Source organism: Diabrotica undecimpunctata, chromosome 10 (genome assembly GCF_040954645.1).
Source record: "Diabrotica undecimpunctata isolate CICGRU chromosome 10, icDiaUnde3, whole genome shotgun sequence".
Lineage (NCBI taxonomy): Eukaryota > Metazoa > Arthropoda > Insecta > Coleoptera > Chrysomelidae > Diabrotica > Diabrotica undecimpunctata.
Window position 1 is genome coordinate 23,808,631 of NC_092812.1, and position 15,352 is coordinate 23,823,982.

A 15,352-nucleotide genomic window follows, 5' to 3' on the forward strand; every position below is an offset into this window, starting at 1 on the left:
ATAGAGTCATAAAATACTTTCTAAATCTGATATTTTCGTAAACGCCTGTTGTTTCAATAAGGTTACAGACAGCTGTCTACCACAGAATATTCCAATCATACACAAGATCATATTATATGCATAGGTTCTATAAGCAGTTTTTTTATAGCAGTTGTCGTGTATTGTCATTAGTAGTGTTTCAGCGTTGTAATAGGTGACGTTGATCACAATTTCAAGTACTTTCTATACAAGCTGACGAAATAAAAAAAATAAAACTAAAAGTAAATACATTCTGACTCTTACAGTAGAAAATATATGCTCCGATAATAAAATATTATACTAAAACAATTTTTAATTGAACGTGATTACTTGGCAACATTGCACTTAACGAAGCCCTTAACGATAACTTTTCAAGGAAATCATATTCTACTTATCAATTTTGCAGAGGCGTACCAAAAAATGTTTACACTTATTTAAACACATAAGTAATTACGTAAAAATTAAATCTAAGACAGATATAATTATTAAATAATTATCATGTGTCTTGTAAGAAGTATCTTATAGTTGTCTAACAAAATAAAGTAAAATTTTATTAATATTATAGAGTAGTACTTCAAAAAACAAAAATCTTTGCAAAATACTTATTTTTTCATTAGACGAAACAATCTGAAATTTTAACATACGATCTCGTCATTACACATCGTTCTCTATTTATAGAATTGCTGTGTACTGTAAACGTTGTATTTGTTTTTCTTAATTTAAAGTTTACTTGTGTTTATTTGTTTATATAAATATAAAAATATAGTATGAAGGTTATATAAATTAAAATGAAGTAATTACTATTTAAATGGGAATAAGCCACAATTAAAGGTTAAAGTACGTTTATTGACGTTTCAATTTCCACTTCGGAAATGGTTCTCAAAATACAAACATTATTAAATTAAACAAATTTTGTTTCTTTGTTACTTGGTGAAAAATTCATCTAATAATTTAATTTTATCCGGCTTATTTATATTGACAATTCAGACGTACATTATACATTTTAAAGTAGACAACTTTAAAATAATATTGCCAATATTGTTGAGTTGCGTTCCTGGGACGACTTTACTTGTAAGATAGTTCATTCGATTACATGAAATCAACGTAATCAATGTAAAATCAATGTAATTCGTCTTTAAAAAGACGGGTATAATTTGGTTGCTGAATTTTCCCAGTAATTTTGCCAAATGTTATTGCAATGAACTTTAATCAGATGTTTCATGTCACTATAAAGATATTTTGTAATTTTTGTACTACCTTCCAAGTTGCTAGTTGATCTGCATTTTCATTTCCCCAGATTCCAGTGTGCGATGGTACCCAAATGAAAGTTGTGTCCTTTTCCATGGAATGAAGTATTTCTTATTCATGTTTTATTGCTTGTATATGATTTGTGCTATAAATTTGCTCTAATTTCAATAACGCATTAAGTGAATCTGTAATGATGACGCACTTCATCGTGTTACTCGTCTTGAAAAAAGGTTAAAGCTTTTAATATAGCTGTGGTCTCGCCTGTGAGTATACTACAATAATTTATAAGTAAATATATGCTGTAAGAGTTTTCTTTATCAGAATAGTAAGCAGCAGTATGTCCATCTGGGGTTTTAGAGGCGTCCGTAAAAGATGTTTAATTATCGAGTAGTTTGTACTTGATTTGGAGTACTTTCTTAGTGTTAGGTCAATGGTCAGTAGGCGAGTTGTCCATGGAGGAAAGATTGCAATTGTATACAGCAATAGACTAAGTTGATCCATGTTAAAATTTATGACTTTTATTCTTTCTATTAGAGGTAAACAGTTTGTTGTCTTTTTAAAAGAGAGGATGCCAGGGTGGAAAATTTCAGAGAAAAGAGGATGTTGTTTTTGAATTGAAATTTTGGCAATGCAGTTTAGTGATAATTATGTTTAGAGGTGGCTCTTTAGCTAGAACTTGTAGACTACTAGTGGGACTACTTCTAAATGCACCAAGTGCCAATCTCAAAGCTGTAGATTGAATACTGTTAAGCTTTTTTAAGGTAGTTTTGCTTGCGACGCTATAACAAATGCAACCGTAATCTAGTTTACTTCTAATGAGTAATTTATATAAGTTTATTAATATTTTAGTATCTGCGCCCCAAACTTTATTAGACAGAATTTTGAGTATATTTAACCTAGATGGACAGGAATGTTGTAGTTTGTTGATATGCAAGTTTCAATTTAAGATTCTGGTAAAAGTTAAACCTAGAAAATTGATTGTTTTATTAATAAATTATTTAAAGTTAGGTCAGTTGAATACCAAGATCTGTTTTTAAACAATATTATATATCATGTTATCATCAAACTCATAATGCATTGAAATAATTCCTTGTACTGATATGTAAGTATTATTATATTATTGTATTACATATCAAAACGACTGATGCAACTTATACGCCAGTTAACATCAGACTGAAGCTGGTTCATTTGAAATACACTTCATGTGATATAACTGACTACTTTTATATCATTTTATATTAGTTACTATTTTATATTACTGACTATTTTTTATATAAGTGACTATTAACTTAGTCCTGTTTTCGTACCACTCTTAATATTTGTTTGGTTGTATTAGGTTGCAAATACCATCTATTTCAGCATTTAGTTTCTTGAGGTCCTGAAGATGCTGTATAACTTGTAAACAGCTAAACCCCTAATCTTTTTTTTTCGCATCCACCTAATGGTTATTAGCGTATTAGCGACGGATCGAAAAAGCGAAAAAAAAAGTTTTTTTTCTACAAAATAGCACTTAAAAGTACACAATTTTATACAAAAAAAAATTAAATTTTATGGAACACATCGATAGCTTTTAAATAATCTATTAAGTTCTTTTAATAACTATTTTGACCTAACACAACTGATAAATTTGAATCTATATTATAAAGAGCTTGTTGATGTTTGAATTTGCCACATTTAAAGATATGTTTTACTGTTAAGCTTGAATTGCAGCGCTCGCATATTGGTGGGTTACATTTTGAAAAAAGATAAGAATGTGTGAGTCTAGTATGGCCTAATCATAATCGGTTAACTACATCTCTGTTCATGGCAATTTTTGTAAAAAGGTTTAGTTCCTTTAACTGTGTCTTTAATTTGTCGTAGTTTAGACGTTGATATTTGCCATTTGTTATGCCAGACTTCTAAGTTTTTGGCTTAATAGAAAGTTTTAAGTCTTCTGGACCGCACTTTAATATTATTTCTGAGTCCGCACTAGACATTGCACTACGCGCACTTAGAATGTAGAATGTAGAAAATGGGGCGGCCAATAGAGCCTGATACACTGCGACCTTTGCAGATCTATTGTGTTTCCCCCTTATTTTAAAGCACTTCATCTAGCTTGGTCCTCTTAATGAGACTCAACAGCCTTGATAGTGGCCTTTTCATGTAGCCTGGTGCTTCCGGTTTTTCCTCTCCGAGTTCTAGAAACCGCATTCGTGCGAGACCTTCGCAATGGCACAGAACGTGTAGAGCGGTTTCCTCTTCTTCCAGACAGAAACGACAGGTGTCCTCTTCTGTCAGGCCTATGAGACTCAGATGTCTATTGAGTCTACAGTGCCCAGTGAGCAGACCCACTATCATTCTGACAGTCCTGCGCCTGTGCGAAAGTAAGTCTGCTGTAAATTTAGCCGAATGTCCTTTGATGAACTGTTTGGCCTGCCTCTGTCCTGGTGAGTTGTTCCACCACTCAAGAGACTTCTGTTGCACCCATTTGTGTATGGCTGCCCTTTTTATCGTATTTGCGATTCCAAAGAAGGGTTCCGGACCAACCAGTGGCGTAGATGCGCCTTCTCGGGCCAATTCATCGGCCTTCTCGTTGCCACGATGACCCTTATGTCCCGGCACCCAGGCAAGTGTCAACCTGTTTTGACTTCCCACCTGAGAGAGGACATCCAAACAGTTCCATACCAGCCATGAATCGACCTGTACCGAACTGAGAGCCTTTAGAGCCGCTTGACTATCCGAATAGATAACGATGGAGTCGTTATCTACATTTCGGCCGATTAGTTCCATAGCGCACCTGTGTATAGCAGCTAATTCGGGTTGAAATACGGTCGCGTATATTCCTAGACATACCCGGACTTCCGTCCTTGGTTTTATGCCATATATTCCAGCCCCCGTACCTGTATCCGTTTTGGAGCCGTCCGTATACCATATTGAGTTTGCTGTTAGCGGCGGACCAGTTTCCCAGTCCTCTCTTTTTGGTATTATAATTTGAAAATTTTTGTTAAAACTATACCTCGTAACCATTCGGTCTACAGGCATTCCTAGAACGGGGTCTGCCTTTATGTCCTGGTATAGCCTTAAGTTATCAGCTCCCTGCATCATACTTATTGGAGCTTGGCCTTGGATCAACCGATGTACTGTTGATCTGGCTTCACTCTGTATGTATATATGCAGAGGTGGTAGGTTTAGCAGAACTTCTAGCGCGTCCGTTGGGGCTGTTCTCATGGCTCCTGTAACACTCAAGCATGCAAGCCTTTGTGTGCTACTGAGCAATTGAATCGCCCCGGACTGTTGCGTTTTGTTCCACCACGCCACTGAACCATAAGTTATCATGGGCCTTATAACCCTTGTGTACAACCAGAGGTTCATTTTAGGATTTAACCCCCAATTCTTACCACACATTCGTCTACATGTGTTCAGGGCCATAGTGGCCTTCTGTGTGACTTTCTGAATGTGTGCATTCCATGTCAGCCTCTGGTCGAATATTACCCCTAAGTACTTGGCCTGACTTGTGAATGGGATTTCTACTCCCTTGAGCACTAGTGGCTGTAAGCCTTGCAGTGCTCTTTTTCTGGTGAAGGGAACAACAGATGTTTTTTTAGGGTTAACCTTCAGGCCTTCTTCCTCACACCAGCTGTCCACCATCCTCAGAGCGACTTGAAGTCTCTCCGAAATTATTTTGGTAAAGCGTCCTCGGACTACAATTACCAAATCGTCCGCATAACCCAGACAGTAAAAACCCTCCCTGGTCAGTGTATTAAGTAGGTCGTCCATAAGCGTAGCCCACAGTAATGGGGATAAAACTCCTCCTTGTGGGCAGCCGCTTCCTGCCTTCGCTTCAATAGTGGCTTCACCTAACGAGGACACAATGATCCTGTTTGTTAAGGTCGCCTTTGTCCACTCGCATATGAAGGCAGGAACTCCTCTTCTTTTAAGCGCGTCCGTTACAGACTCGAAGGAGACGTTATTAAACGCTCCCTCCACGTCCAGAAACGTCGCCACCGCTATCTCCTTGTCATCTAGCGACTTTGAGAGCAGTCTGTTAAGATCATCCAGCGCCAAGTCAGTTGACTTTCCTGGCTGGTATGCATATTGGCGATCGCTAAGTGGATTCTCCATCAGCACGTCGTCCCTAATATACCTGTCTATCAATCTTTCCAGCGTTTTTGCTAGGAAAGAGGATAGACTTATTGGTCTGTATGACTTGGGGGTCTGGTCCATTACCCTACCAACCTTGGGGATATATGTGACTTTCACCCTTCGCCATGCGGTTGGAATATATCTCCATGCCAAACTAGCTTTGAAGATCTTTGTTAGATGCGGGATGATCACATCCTGTCCCTTCTGTAGCAAGGCTGGATAAATCCCGTCCATTCCAGGTGATTTGTATGGCTGGAATTTATTGATGGCCCACCTGACTTTTTCCGGTCTCGTGATGTCGGTAGCTAATTTCCAGTCCGCCTTAGTAGGCCTTCTGGGATGAGCTACCTCTACCGAAGGATTATTGTCAATGGATGAGCTGGGAAAATGTACCTTGGTGAGCATTATTAAGCTTTCCTCCAGGGTTTCTACATACGTTTCGTCCTCTTTCTTCAAGAGGCCGACCTGATTCGCAATACCATCCTTAGCCAGGACCTTGTGGATTCTGGAACATGCGGGAGCCTGTTCGACTTCCTCGCAGAACTTTCGCCACGAGTCTCTTTTGGCTTTTCGGATCTCCTTATTATATTGCGTCAGTTTTTCTCTATAAATGGCCCAGTCCTGGTTGAATTTGGCTTTATTGAATAGCCTTCTTACATCTGCCCTAAGCTTTTGTAAGTGTTCATTCCACCAGGGTGTGTTTTTCTTTCCTTTCTTTTCTCTCTCTGGACAATTCTCCTGGTAAGCGGCCAGAACAGCTCCCCTCACCGTTTCGACTGTCAGTTCGAGATCGTCCGTATCTTTTATGGTGCCGATTCCTCCCTCAAGAGACTTCTCGAGTGAGCCTCTATAGCCTTCCCAATCCGTCTCTCTCGGGTTCCTGAACCTTGCCACCATTCTAGTCGAAGTAATTAAATCAAATCGAATGTGCCTATGGTCGGAACATGAAGGTTCCTCTGACACATGCCAATTCTTTATAGTATCGTACGTTTTTTCACTGCAAAGTGTTACATCTAAGACTTCTTTGCGCGTGGCCGTAACGAAGGTAGGTTTATTTCCTATATTGGCTATTTCTAAACCCATGCTTAAGATGAACTGTAGTAAAGACTCACCTCGACTGTTGATGTTCGTACTCCCCCATGCCAGATGGTGGGCATTGGCATCACATCCCAGTATTAGATGAAGGTTCTCCCTTCGGCTGTAGGTTATAACGTCCTCTACTATGCCTGGGCGGAAGACCTTCTCTCCAGCGAAGTAGGCAGAACAGACCAACCATCTTTTACTACCTTCCTCGGTGGAAGCGGTTAAAATACCTGTAACAAAGTCTCCGGAGCAAAGATCCGGAATCAGTGTACAGTTTACTTCGTTACCATATACAATGCATGCTCGAGGTGTCTCTCCTTTCGCATCGTATAGTAACTTACCTTGTTGCGGCTTCAAGCCTGCAATCTTCCCTCCGTGGAGCCATGGTTCCTGCAGTAGGGCCAAGTCCAGGCCTTCCATGTCAAACCTTCTGCACAAAACCGCCGACGCAGCTTTAGCATGATGAAGGTTGACCTGCAGGACCTTTACTCTGCCTTCCTCTAAACTGAAGGCTAACTTTCGGGTTTTCCCGTGTCCTCTACCCCTTCCATGGGAGCGGCCACCCGCTCTGTGGCTTCTAGCCTTCTGGGCGGGTTTGTAGCACTCCCCTGCAAGTCGGTACGGACTTCTTTCGGGATTATTCCTTCTTTAGCTCCTTCCCTCGACTTATCATCCTTAGGGCGAGCCTTGTGTTTGGTCGAAGTGTTAACCTTCTTTGGCGCTGCTTTAGAGCTTTGCCCCTCTGAAGGTTTTACTTCTTTTCTTTTTTGCTTAGCCTTGACTGCCGAGGTTGCGGCAGTTACGCCTTGCAACCCCGATGGTCCGGCCTCTGCAACCTTCTTAATGTACCCATCATCCTTGACACGGAATTTAATTCTTCCGATGCCAAAGTAAGGACACATTTGAAGTTTGTTGAGTTCCTCAAAGGACTCTTTGTCCATTGAGAGGACCCATACCTGCCCTTTTTCTGCAGGTGTTTTGCCCAAAACGGTCCATATAAGGGTGTTGAGCTTTCGGTTGCTGACCCTTAATCGAGTCAGCACACTTTCCGCCCCCAACCTCTTTCCGTCCTCGTCTGGGATGTAGACAGTGCAAGAACACGGCCTCTCGACTTCACTCTCGTCCTTAGCCTGGAGGCTTGCACCTTCCCAAGGCTTCAGAGTGGGAGTAGTGTCCCTGAGCCATTGTGCGCTTGCACTATCCGCGCACGTCATTACCAGGTAACCGGGCTTGAATGTGCTCTTTAGCAGCCTGATTTGCGGCCCTTCTTCTGGCGTTCTCTCCAGAGCCTCCAAGATGGATGTTTGCACTGCCTTAAGCTTTGTGGGTTCCATCCTCACTCCAGGGAAGCCATCACATACTACAGCCACCTTTGCCGAGCAAAGGGCTTGTGTAAAAGTCATTTCTGACTTCCTCGGCCTCTTTTTGGCTTCCGCTGGCGGCGTACTGTCGTCCGACCTTTGTCGCTTCTTTGTAGACTTTTGCGTAGCCATTTCCAGCTTTTGCTCCGCCTTCTCTTTAGACTTAGGGGGATTGTCCTTTTGTCGTCCAAGCACCTTGGTGAGGTTGGCCTTGATCACCGAGCGCTTGGCTTCAATGTAATCCTGGCCTTTTCCCACCAGATCCCTTACTTTCTTTTTGGATGCCCCGGCCAGCCTGGCCTTAATAACCTCCTCGTCTGTCATTAGATCCACCTCCTCTAGGGAGGTGACTCTGACCGCCTTCCTTTTGGTCGGCTTCGCTATCTGTATAGTAGTGCCTTCAGGGCTTTCTACTACGGGTTGTTCGGGAATATTGGTTTCCATATTATTTTCCATATTGTTCCCACGAGTAGCTAGGGAATTGCAGTCCACTCGAGCAGAGCCCCGCATGCCCGAGTAAGGCTAATTACTGTGAGGTGTCGCCTGGTTCCTTACAGGAATCGCTCTCGACCAACTACGCATGGCCATTCATCCTTCGCCGCGATGTCTTCCAGCTTGAATTGCGGATTTTTTAAAAGCTGGTTTTCTCCATCTGGACTCCTCTGTCTGGGTTACCATTCCATAGCCAAAAGGTCCCCGTTTTTTGGCGCCGGGAATTCGCCATTCATCCTTCCGTGAGGATAAGGACTAGTCGGTGATGCATGCTGAGATGCAGTTGGGCTGGTCTTCTCTTCTACTGGTATTTATTGGTGTCACCTATTTGGCGTCAGTGACCCCACCAGTGCCTCGCCGACAATTTCCGAGCTACGAGCTTCCTGTTGGGGTGTGAGGGGGCGGGAAGTTGGATAGGGTGAGTCGGCTACTCCTAGATAGTCTGTCGAGGAAGGCTCGAAAAGTGTGTGTGTGTGTGTGTGTGTCAGGATCGAGGGCGGGGTCCCCGCACCGGCAGACGCGTCTAATGCGTGGGACCCCACCGCCGCCGGGTTTTGGAGTTTGGCGACTGAGATTAGAGAAATTTGGAGTAGCCGTAGGGAAGTTGGAAGGGTAAACTAAAAGCTGAAGGCGAAGGCGCCGCAACTGTTCGCCTCAATTGCCACGCCTTTCTTGCGTCCAGCGGCGGTGTCCGGCGGCCACCCGGTGCACAGGCGCTGGACGCTTAGGGACTGTGTTTAGTTTCACTGGTCGTGCTCCCCTCACAATTTCAGGGACCAAGACCAGTTACTCGGCCCTCCCACCAACGTCGAGGAAACGCGCACTTAAGTTTGCTTCTTCATTTCTGTGGATACTCACATGAGAAGAAATCCATATACTTCTGTTGAATGCAATTTTTAGATTCCCCATGTCTCTAATAACATCAACGTCTGTTTTGCCTTGCAATTCTTAGAAGGCACAGATTAAAGCAAAGTTCTGAATTTGGTTTCGAAAATTAGTTTACGGATTTTAATATCAGATGTCGCTATTTGCTTCTATACGAAGCCATGTTAGAGTTGCTTCCCAAGACAGAAAAGATTTATTTTCACGTTCAGAGCGACTGTGAAAGCCGTTCTGATGAGGCGTATTAGGCCGAAATAGGCGGATGCACAGGCGCTCTGTACGTGAAATCAAATATTAACTGTCTTTTCCTTTTTATATTTACTTGAATTGATAACAAAACGGGCACCAACTCCATTGCTAGATTTTGAAGAGTCTGTAAATATTTTGGAAAAATTTTCATAAGTTTGGATTCTATTTGACAAAATAGTTTTTATTTCTGAGGGACGTATTTCCGACTCAAATATACATTACACTGTGGAATATTGATTGACCAAGGGATATGAGGATCGGCGATGTTTGGATAGAATATGTCAGGAACATCAAAGTTTATTTTCTTACAATATGTTCTAATTCTCTCATAGTATGGTTTTCTTAGTTTATCATAATTAAAAGTTGGTTATATTTATATGTGAAGGTGTTACTGTAAATAGGTTTTTCTGGATTACAGTATACCGAGGATGAATGTGTTGATGTCAGTTGCATTCGCCTGTGGTAAAGGGCTGGCTCACCAAGTTCAGCGTATATGCTTTCAATAGGTGTACTTCTAAATGCTCATAGTGCGATTCCTAGACCATTATTATGAATTATATTTAGATAATTTAAAATAGACTTTCTGGCAGAACAATAAGCGATGCATCCATAATCGAGTTTAGACCTGATTAACGATTTGTATACTGATAATATTGTATTTTGGTCGGAACCCTATTTCCTGTTTGATAATGTTTTTAAAATATTTATTCTCTTATGGCAAGTTAATTGTAATTGCTTTATATATTCTCGCCATGTCAGTTAGTTGTCTAAATCCATCGCCCAATCTTTGTTTTAATAAATATCTCGAAAAGCCTAATACGGATTGTGAGTATAAGATCCTTTTCCCTAACATTTATCAAAAATATTAATTTGGACAATGGTTTTCTGTTAAATGGTTCCAAACCATTGTTCACTAGGAACGGAAGTGGATACGTCACATAGGTATTTTTGTGCTTCCTTATATAACTTTCTACCCATAAATCGAGCAGATTTTCTTTGAGGTTATTTACGGGAAGATCAATATATTGAGTTAGATCATCTCTTCATTCTGGGACCTTTTCTTTTTTCTTTATATGAGGCATTTTTTGTGATAGTCTCTATGGCGAATTAAACAAACAATAAATTATTACGAGAATTAATAATAATTAAATTAACACCAACTATATTTCCTTCGATAGCCCTGGCGAGATGAATGAACTTTAACTCATAGGTGCAAATAATTATCAAAATTTTAATGGTTGCAATAAACAATCAAAAACAATTTATAGGTACAGGTAAAACTAGGTGAAGTTACCGCTAATTACCATGATTTACACTACTTTACGAAACAACGAACAAAACGAATTCAATATGAGTGCATTGGTTCACTATCGGGTTGCGTCTTTTGCTCTTAACGACTTACGCTCTTGTGGTTTAGCGAGGTGCATTCTACGAGCCCGAGCGGTACTATTACATACAGGGATCGTAGGAATACAGGGAGGACAAATGTATTGATTAGTTCACACAACCATATTTGAATTTAAACAGTCTCATAGATCTACACCTTCTTGCCTTTTACCAGAGTTTTTCAGAAGCAGATGTTGAGTCATCTAATGAATGATTTATCCTGAGCGTGTATAGTTTCAAATCTTGGGTACAGAGCGTTAAAAAATTAGAAAACATCAATAGATTTATTTTTTTTTTGTCACAATACATTGAATCCCAAATATCGATACATATGTCGATATATCAAAAGTTGAATGTCGATGATATAAAAATGAATATCACGAATGATATAAAAAAATCGATAAAACTTTAAAATTTATCGATATATTTAATGTATTGATATATTGTTGGCATCCCTAGTGGGAAGAGCAATTTCTTAGCTTAGAAATTTAAGTGAATGATTTATAAGTTGTTATATATAAGCTCCACTCAATGATTTAAGAAATATGTAAATTAAACTAAGAATTACCGTTAAGATTTCAGCTAGCGATAGGAGAAGGAATTTTAAAAAGAAAAACTTTCAACATGACACATGCCCAATATACTAAAATATGATTTCAGATTTAATTGTTCACAGTTTTACAATTATATTAGTCAGAGACACTATTTTTAATATTTTTAACGTCAAATTAATCTATCGCTACAATAATGTTATCGCTATTATGTAAGAGTGACTTAATGTAGTAAAAATGGTGAGGAATTTCAAAAACTTAAAAATTTAGAAGGTACGCAATATTTTACAACTATTTAATCTTACTTTTGGTACGTAATCATTTTGCAAAGTATGATAAAATTATAACATGTTTACATTTAAAGGAAGAAAATAATTTTGCAAATGTTAGATGCCCACTAGATACGTATAAATCTGCCTATATTTGTTAGGGAAATTAAATAACTCTACAAACAGCATAACGTATGGTCCTAAAGTTTTGGGAAAAATTTCACCTGGTCTGATTGAGAAGCAAAATGCATTTAACAAAGAAGGCCATGGAATTGAAATATCATCAGTTATTGACATTTAATAAACAAAGCAGAATATTTTGGTTTGTGCTCTGCAAAATGTCTTATAAAATTGATATTCGTCGAGGTGTTTATAATATGGTTGGGCGAATGTCGAAACGAGATATTGTTAATATGTATTTATCGAGATCAAAACATAAGCAAATCGACAATTTATCGCACAATCAGAGAATGTGAAGAAGGGATACCATGTGTTAACTTGCGTAAAAGTGGCCGACCGCGGATTTTGAAACTATAAGAGAGGCAAAACTAATTGAAGCAAGAGAGAATTCCGAGATGTTGCCGCGCGTTAAGGCGGGTGCATTTCGTTAACAAGTTGATCGTGATGGACGATGAAAAATATTTTACTTTGTCCAACTCTGAGATGAAGGGCAACGATGGGTTTTACAAGAACGATTACGAAAATGTACCTGATGAAATAAAATTCAAAAGTAAGAAAAAATTTGAGGACAAAATTTCGGTATGGTGTGCAATTTCTGAGGCTGGCTTTATCTCACAGCCCTACATTGGTGTTGTTCGAGGCGAAGCCTTAAACGCAAATATTTATATTCAAAGATGTCTCTCTAAATTGCTTCAGTTTGTGAACACACATCATGCAAATGATCAAATAGTCTTTTGGCCAGATCTTGCTTCATGTCATTACGCGAGGATCACAAGGGACTGGTACGAAACTAACAACATTACCTTTGAACCGAAAGCAGACAATCCCCCCCACCTACCTCAGGCTCGTCTATTAAGAGTTCTGGGCAATATTAAGTCGGAAAGTCTATAATAACGGATGGGAAGCACAAAATCAGAAACAGTTAAGACGCTGCATATATACAAAAATTAGAGAAATTGACGCCGATGTCGTCCAAAGGATGCTGCAACGTGTCAGGGGAATTATTAGGCAAACCGAAAATAATGGTCCTTTGTCTGTCATTTGAATTTTGATTTATAATAAGGATTCTTCTTCTTCTTCTTCGTCTAGCCATTCACGTCCACATCTGAACATAAGCCTCTTCAAGTCTTCCTTTCCATTGTTTTTTATTGTACGCTACTTGTAGCCAATTTTTCCCGGCAGTCCTTTTCAGATCATCTGTCCATCTCATAGGAGGTCTGCCTCTGGGTCTTTTGTGTTGGTATGGTCTCCAGGTTAAAATTGATCTGTGCCATTTGTTTAGATCGCTCCTAGCTACATGTCCAGCGTATTCCCATTTCAACTTTAATGATGTGTTATCCATGTGTTTGTTTTCTTGTCCTTAAGTGATATACCTAGCATTGCTCTTTCCATCGCGTGTTGAGTGACTCTAAGTATATTCATATTCTTTTTTGTGATTGTCCATATTTGTGCCGCATAAGTTAATATCGGAATAATGCATGAATTCAAAAACTTTAGATCTAAGATGTAATTGAATTTGTTGATTTCTGAGTATATAGTTCAGTTTACCGAATGCTGCCCAAGCTAACTTTCTTCTTCTTTTTATTTCTTCAGTTTGAATTTCCCTATTTAGTATTATTTTTTGTCCTAAGTATATATATTCTTCAACTTTTTCTATAACTTTATCGTTTATTATTGTCACGGTGTCTTCGGAGTGCATGACTTTTGTTTTGTTTAAATTCATTTTCAGTCCTATTTTAGAAGATTCGGTATGTAGTTCTAAAAGCATGGTTTGCATTTCTTGTAGGTCAGTAGCTATCAGGATTATGTCATCTGCAAATCGTAGATTAGTGAGGTAGCGGCCATTGATGTTTATTCCCATATATTTCCAATTTAGGTTTTTAAAAACGTCCTCCAAAACTAAGGTGAACAGTTTGGGTGATAAAGTATCTCCCTGTTTGACTCCCCTGTTTAATGGTACAGGGTTCGTGTGTTCATTTTCATTTAGGTAATATGTAGCTGTAGCTTGGTTCATAGTTTCTTTTATTAAGTTAATATATCTGCTGTCTATTCTACAATTTTGCATTGCGTTTATTACGGCCGTGTGCTCTATGGTATCGAAAGCTTTTTCGTAGTCTACAAATGCTAGGAAAACTGAAAACTTGTATTCGTTACATTTTTTTATTAATATTTTTGTGGTTAACAGGTGATCGGAAGTTGAATAGCCTTTTCTAAAACCTGCCTGTTCATATGGTTGGTATTCGTCTAATTTCCTTGTTAGTCGAGTAGTTATGACTTTGGTGAGTATTTTAAACAAGTGTGACAGTAGGCTAATGGGTCTGTAGTTTTCCAATTTTCGACTATCACCTTTCTTGTGTAATAAGATTACTTTAGAGTTGTTCCAGCTCTTAGGGAGTTTGCCCTGATGTAAACAACTGTCCACAAGCTCAGTTACAATTGCAATATAATAGGGATAGTTAAGTTAAATTGTTGAATAATTTAATAAAAATATAAGATTATTGTGGTCAGAGTTATATGCTTTTGAAATTTTTCCCACAACTTTAGGACCATACGTTATCGGTCCCAAGATCAGGATAGAAGAGTTACGCCTTTATAAAAATCAGGGTTTAGCTGACCCAGTTCATAGCCTGGGTCTCCTGGAGTACAAGTGAAAACCTGTCATCAGCCTCAAGAAAAGATAATAACATATTATTTATGATCTACAGTCACATGGTTGTGACGTTACAGGCAGTCAGAACAAGTATCTCACAGATAAGACTCCCCTTGTCCTCCTCTCTTTTATTTAATTTGGTCATGCATGGACTGACAGCTAGACTCGGCAACGACAGATTATATCTTGAGCTATTCGGATGACTTGGTCATCTAAGCCCACAAATTCCCAGCACAGTCGAAGATAGAAGTAAACAGGCTCTGACTGTAGCTACAGAATGAAGTTAAAATGTAGGGCCTAACATAAGCCACCAGAAGTCCAAAAGTTACGAAATTTGCGATGAGAAGAAGGAATTTGGAGAGATTCCTCTAACTAAACCTGAATGGTACAAATCTAAAATTGATAAGTGAAGTAAAGTACTTTGGGGTAAAATTAGACTTGAATCTTAATTGGGATCAACAGATAAAACGAATAACGAATAATTATAGGGTGCGGAGACTAAATTAATGGTAGTCAGATGGACTCATGGCAAAATGTGTGTTTTAAAATCAAGGTTATATTGGATTTATAGCATGGTGGTAAAACGAACAATTATATATGCATCAGTGGTATGGTGGCCAAAGGTGCAGCAAAAAGAGTACAATTCTCAAGCTAAGCAAGGTCCAAAAGTTTTCTGAGGGCCTTACCAACAGTACCCCTACTGGACCTTCCTCCTCCACACGTCATTATAAAAAGAGACGAGAATGAGATATTATAGGCTACGAGAAAAACTAAGCCACGTAATGATCAGATCTGGACATAGTTACATCGTAAATGTGGATGGTATCCAAATACCTACAGCTCTAAAGTACCTTTTTAAGT

At 39.2% G+C, this 15,352-nt stretch overlaps 1 protein-coding gene across 3 annotated transcripts in view; it reads right to left on the bottom strand.

The window, feature by feature from the left end:
- Positions 1-15,352, bottom strand: part of LOC140452319 (uncharacterized) — a 107,596-nt gene that overhangs the window by 10,776 nt on the left and 81,468 nt on the right. The gene's annotated exons all lie outside the window — the stretch shown is intronic.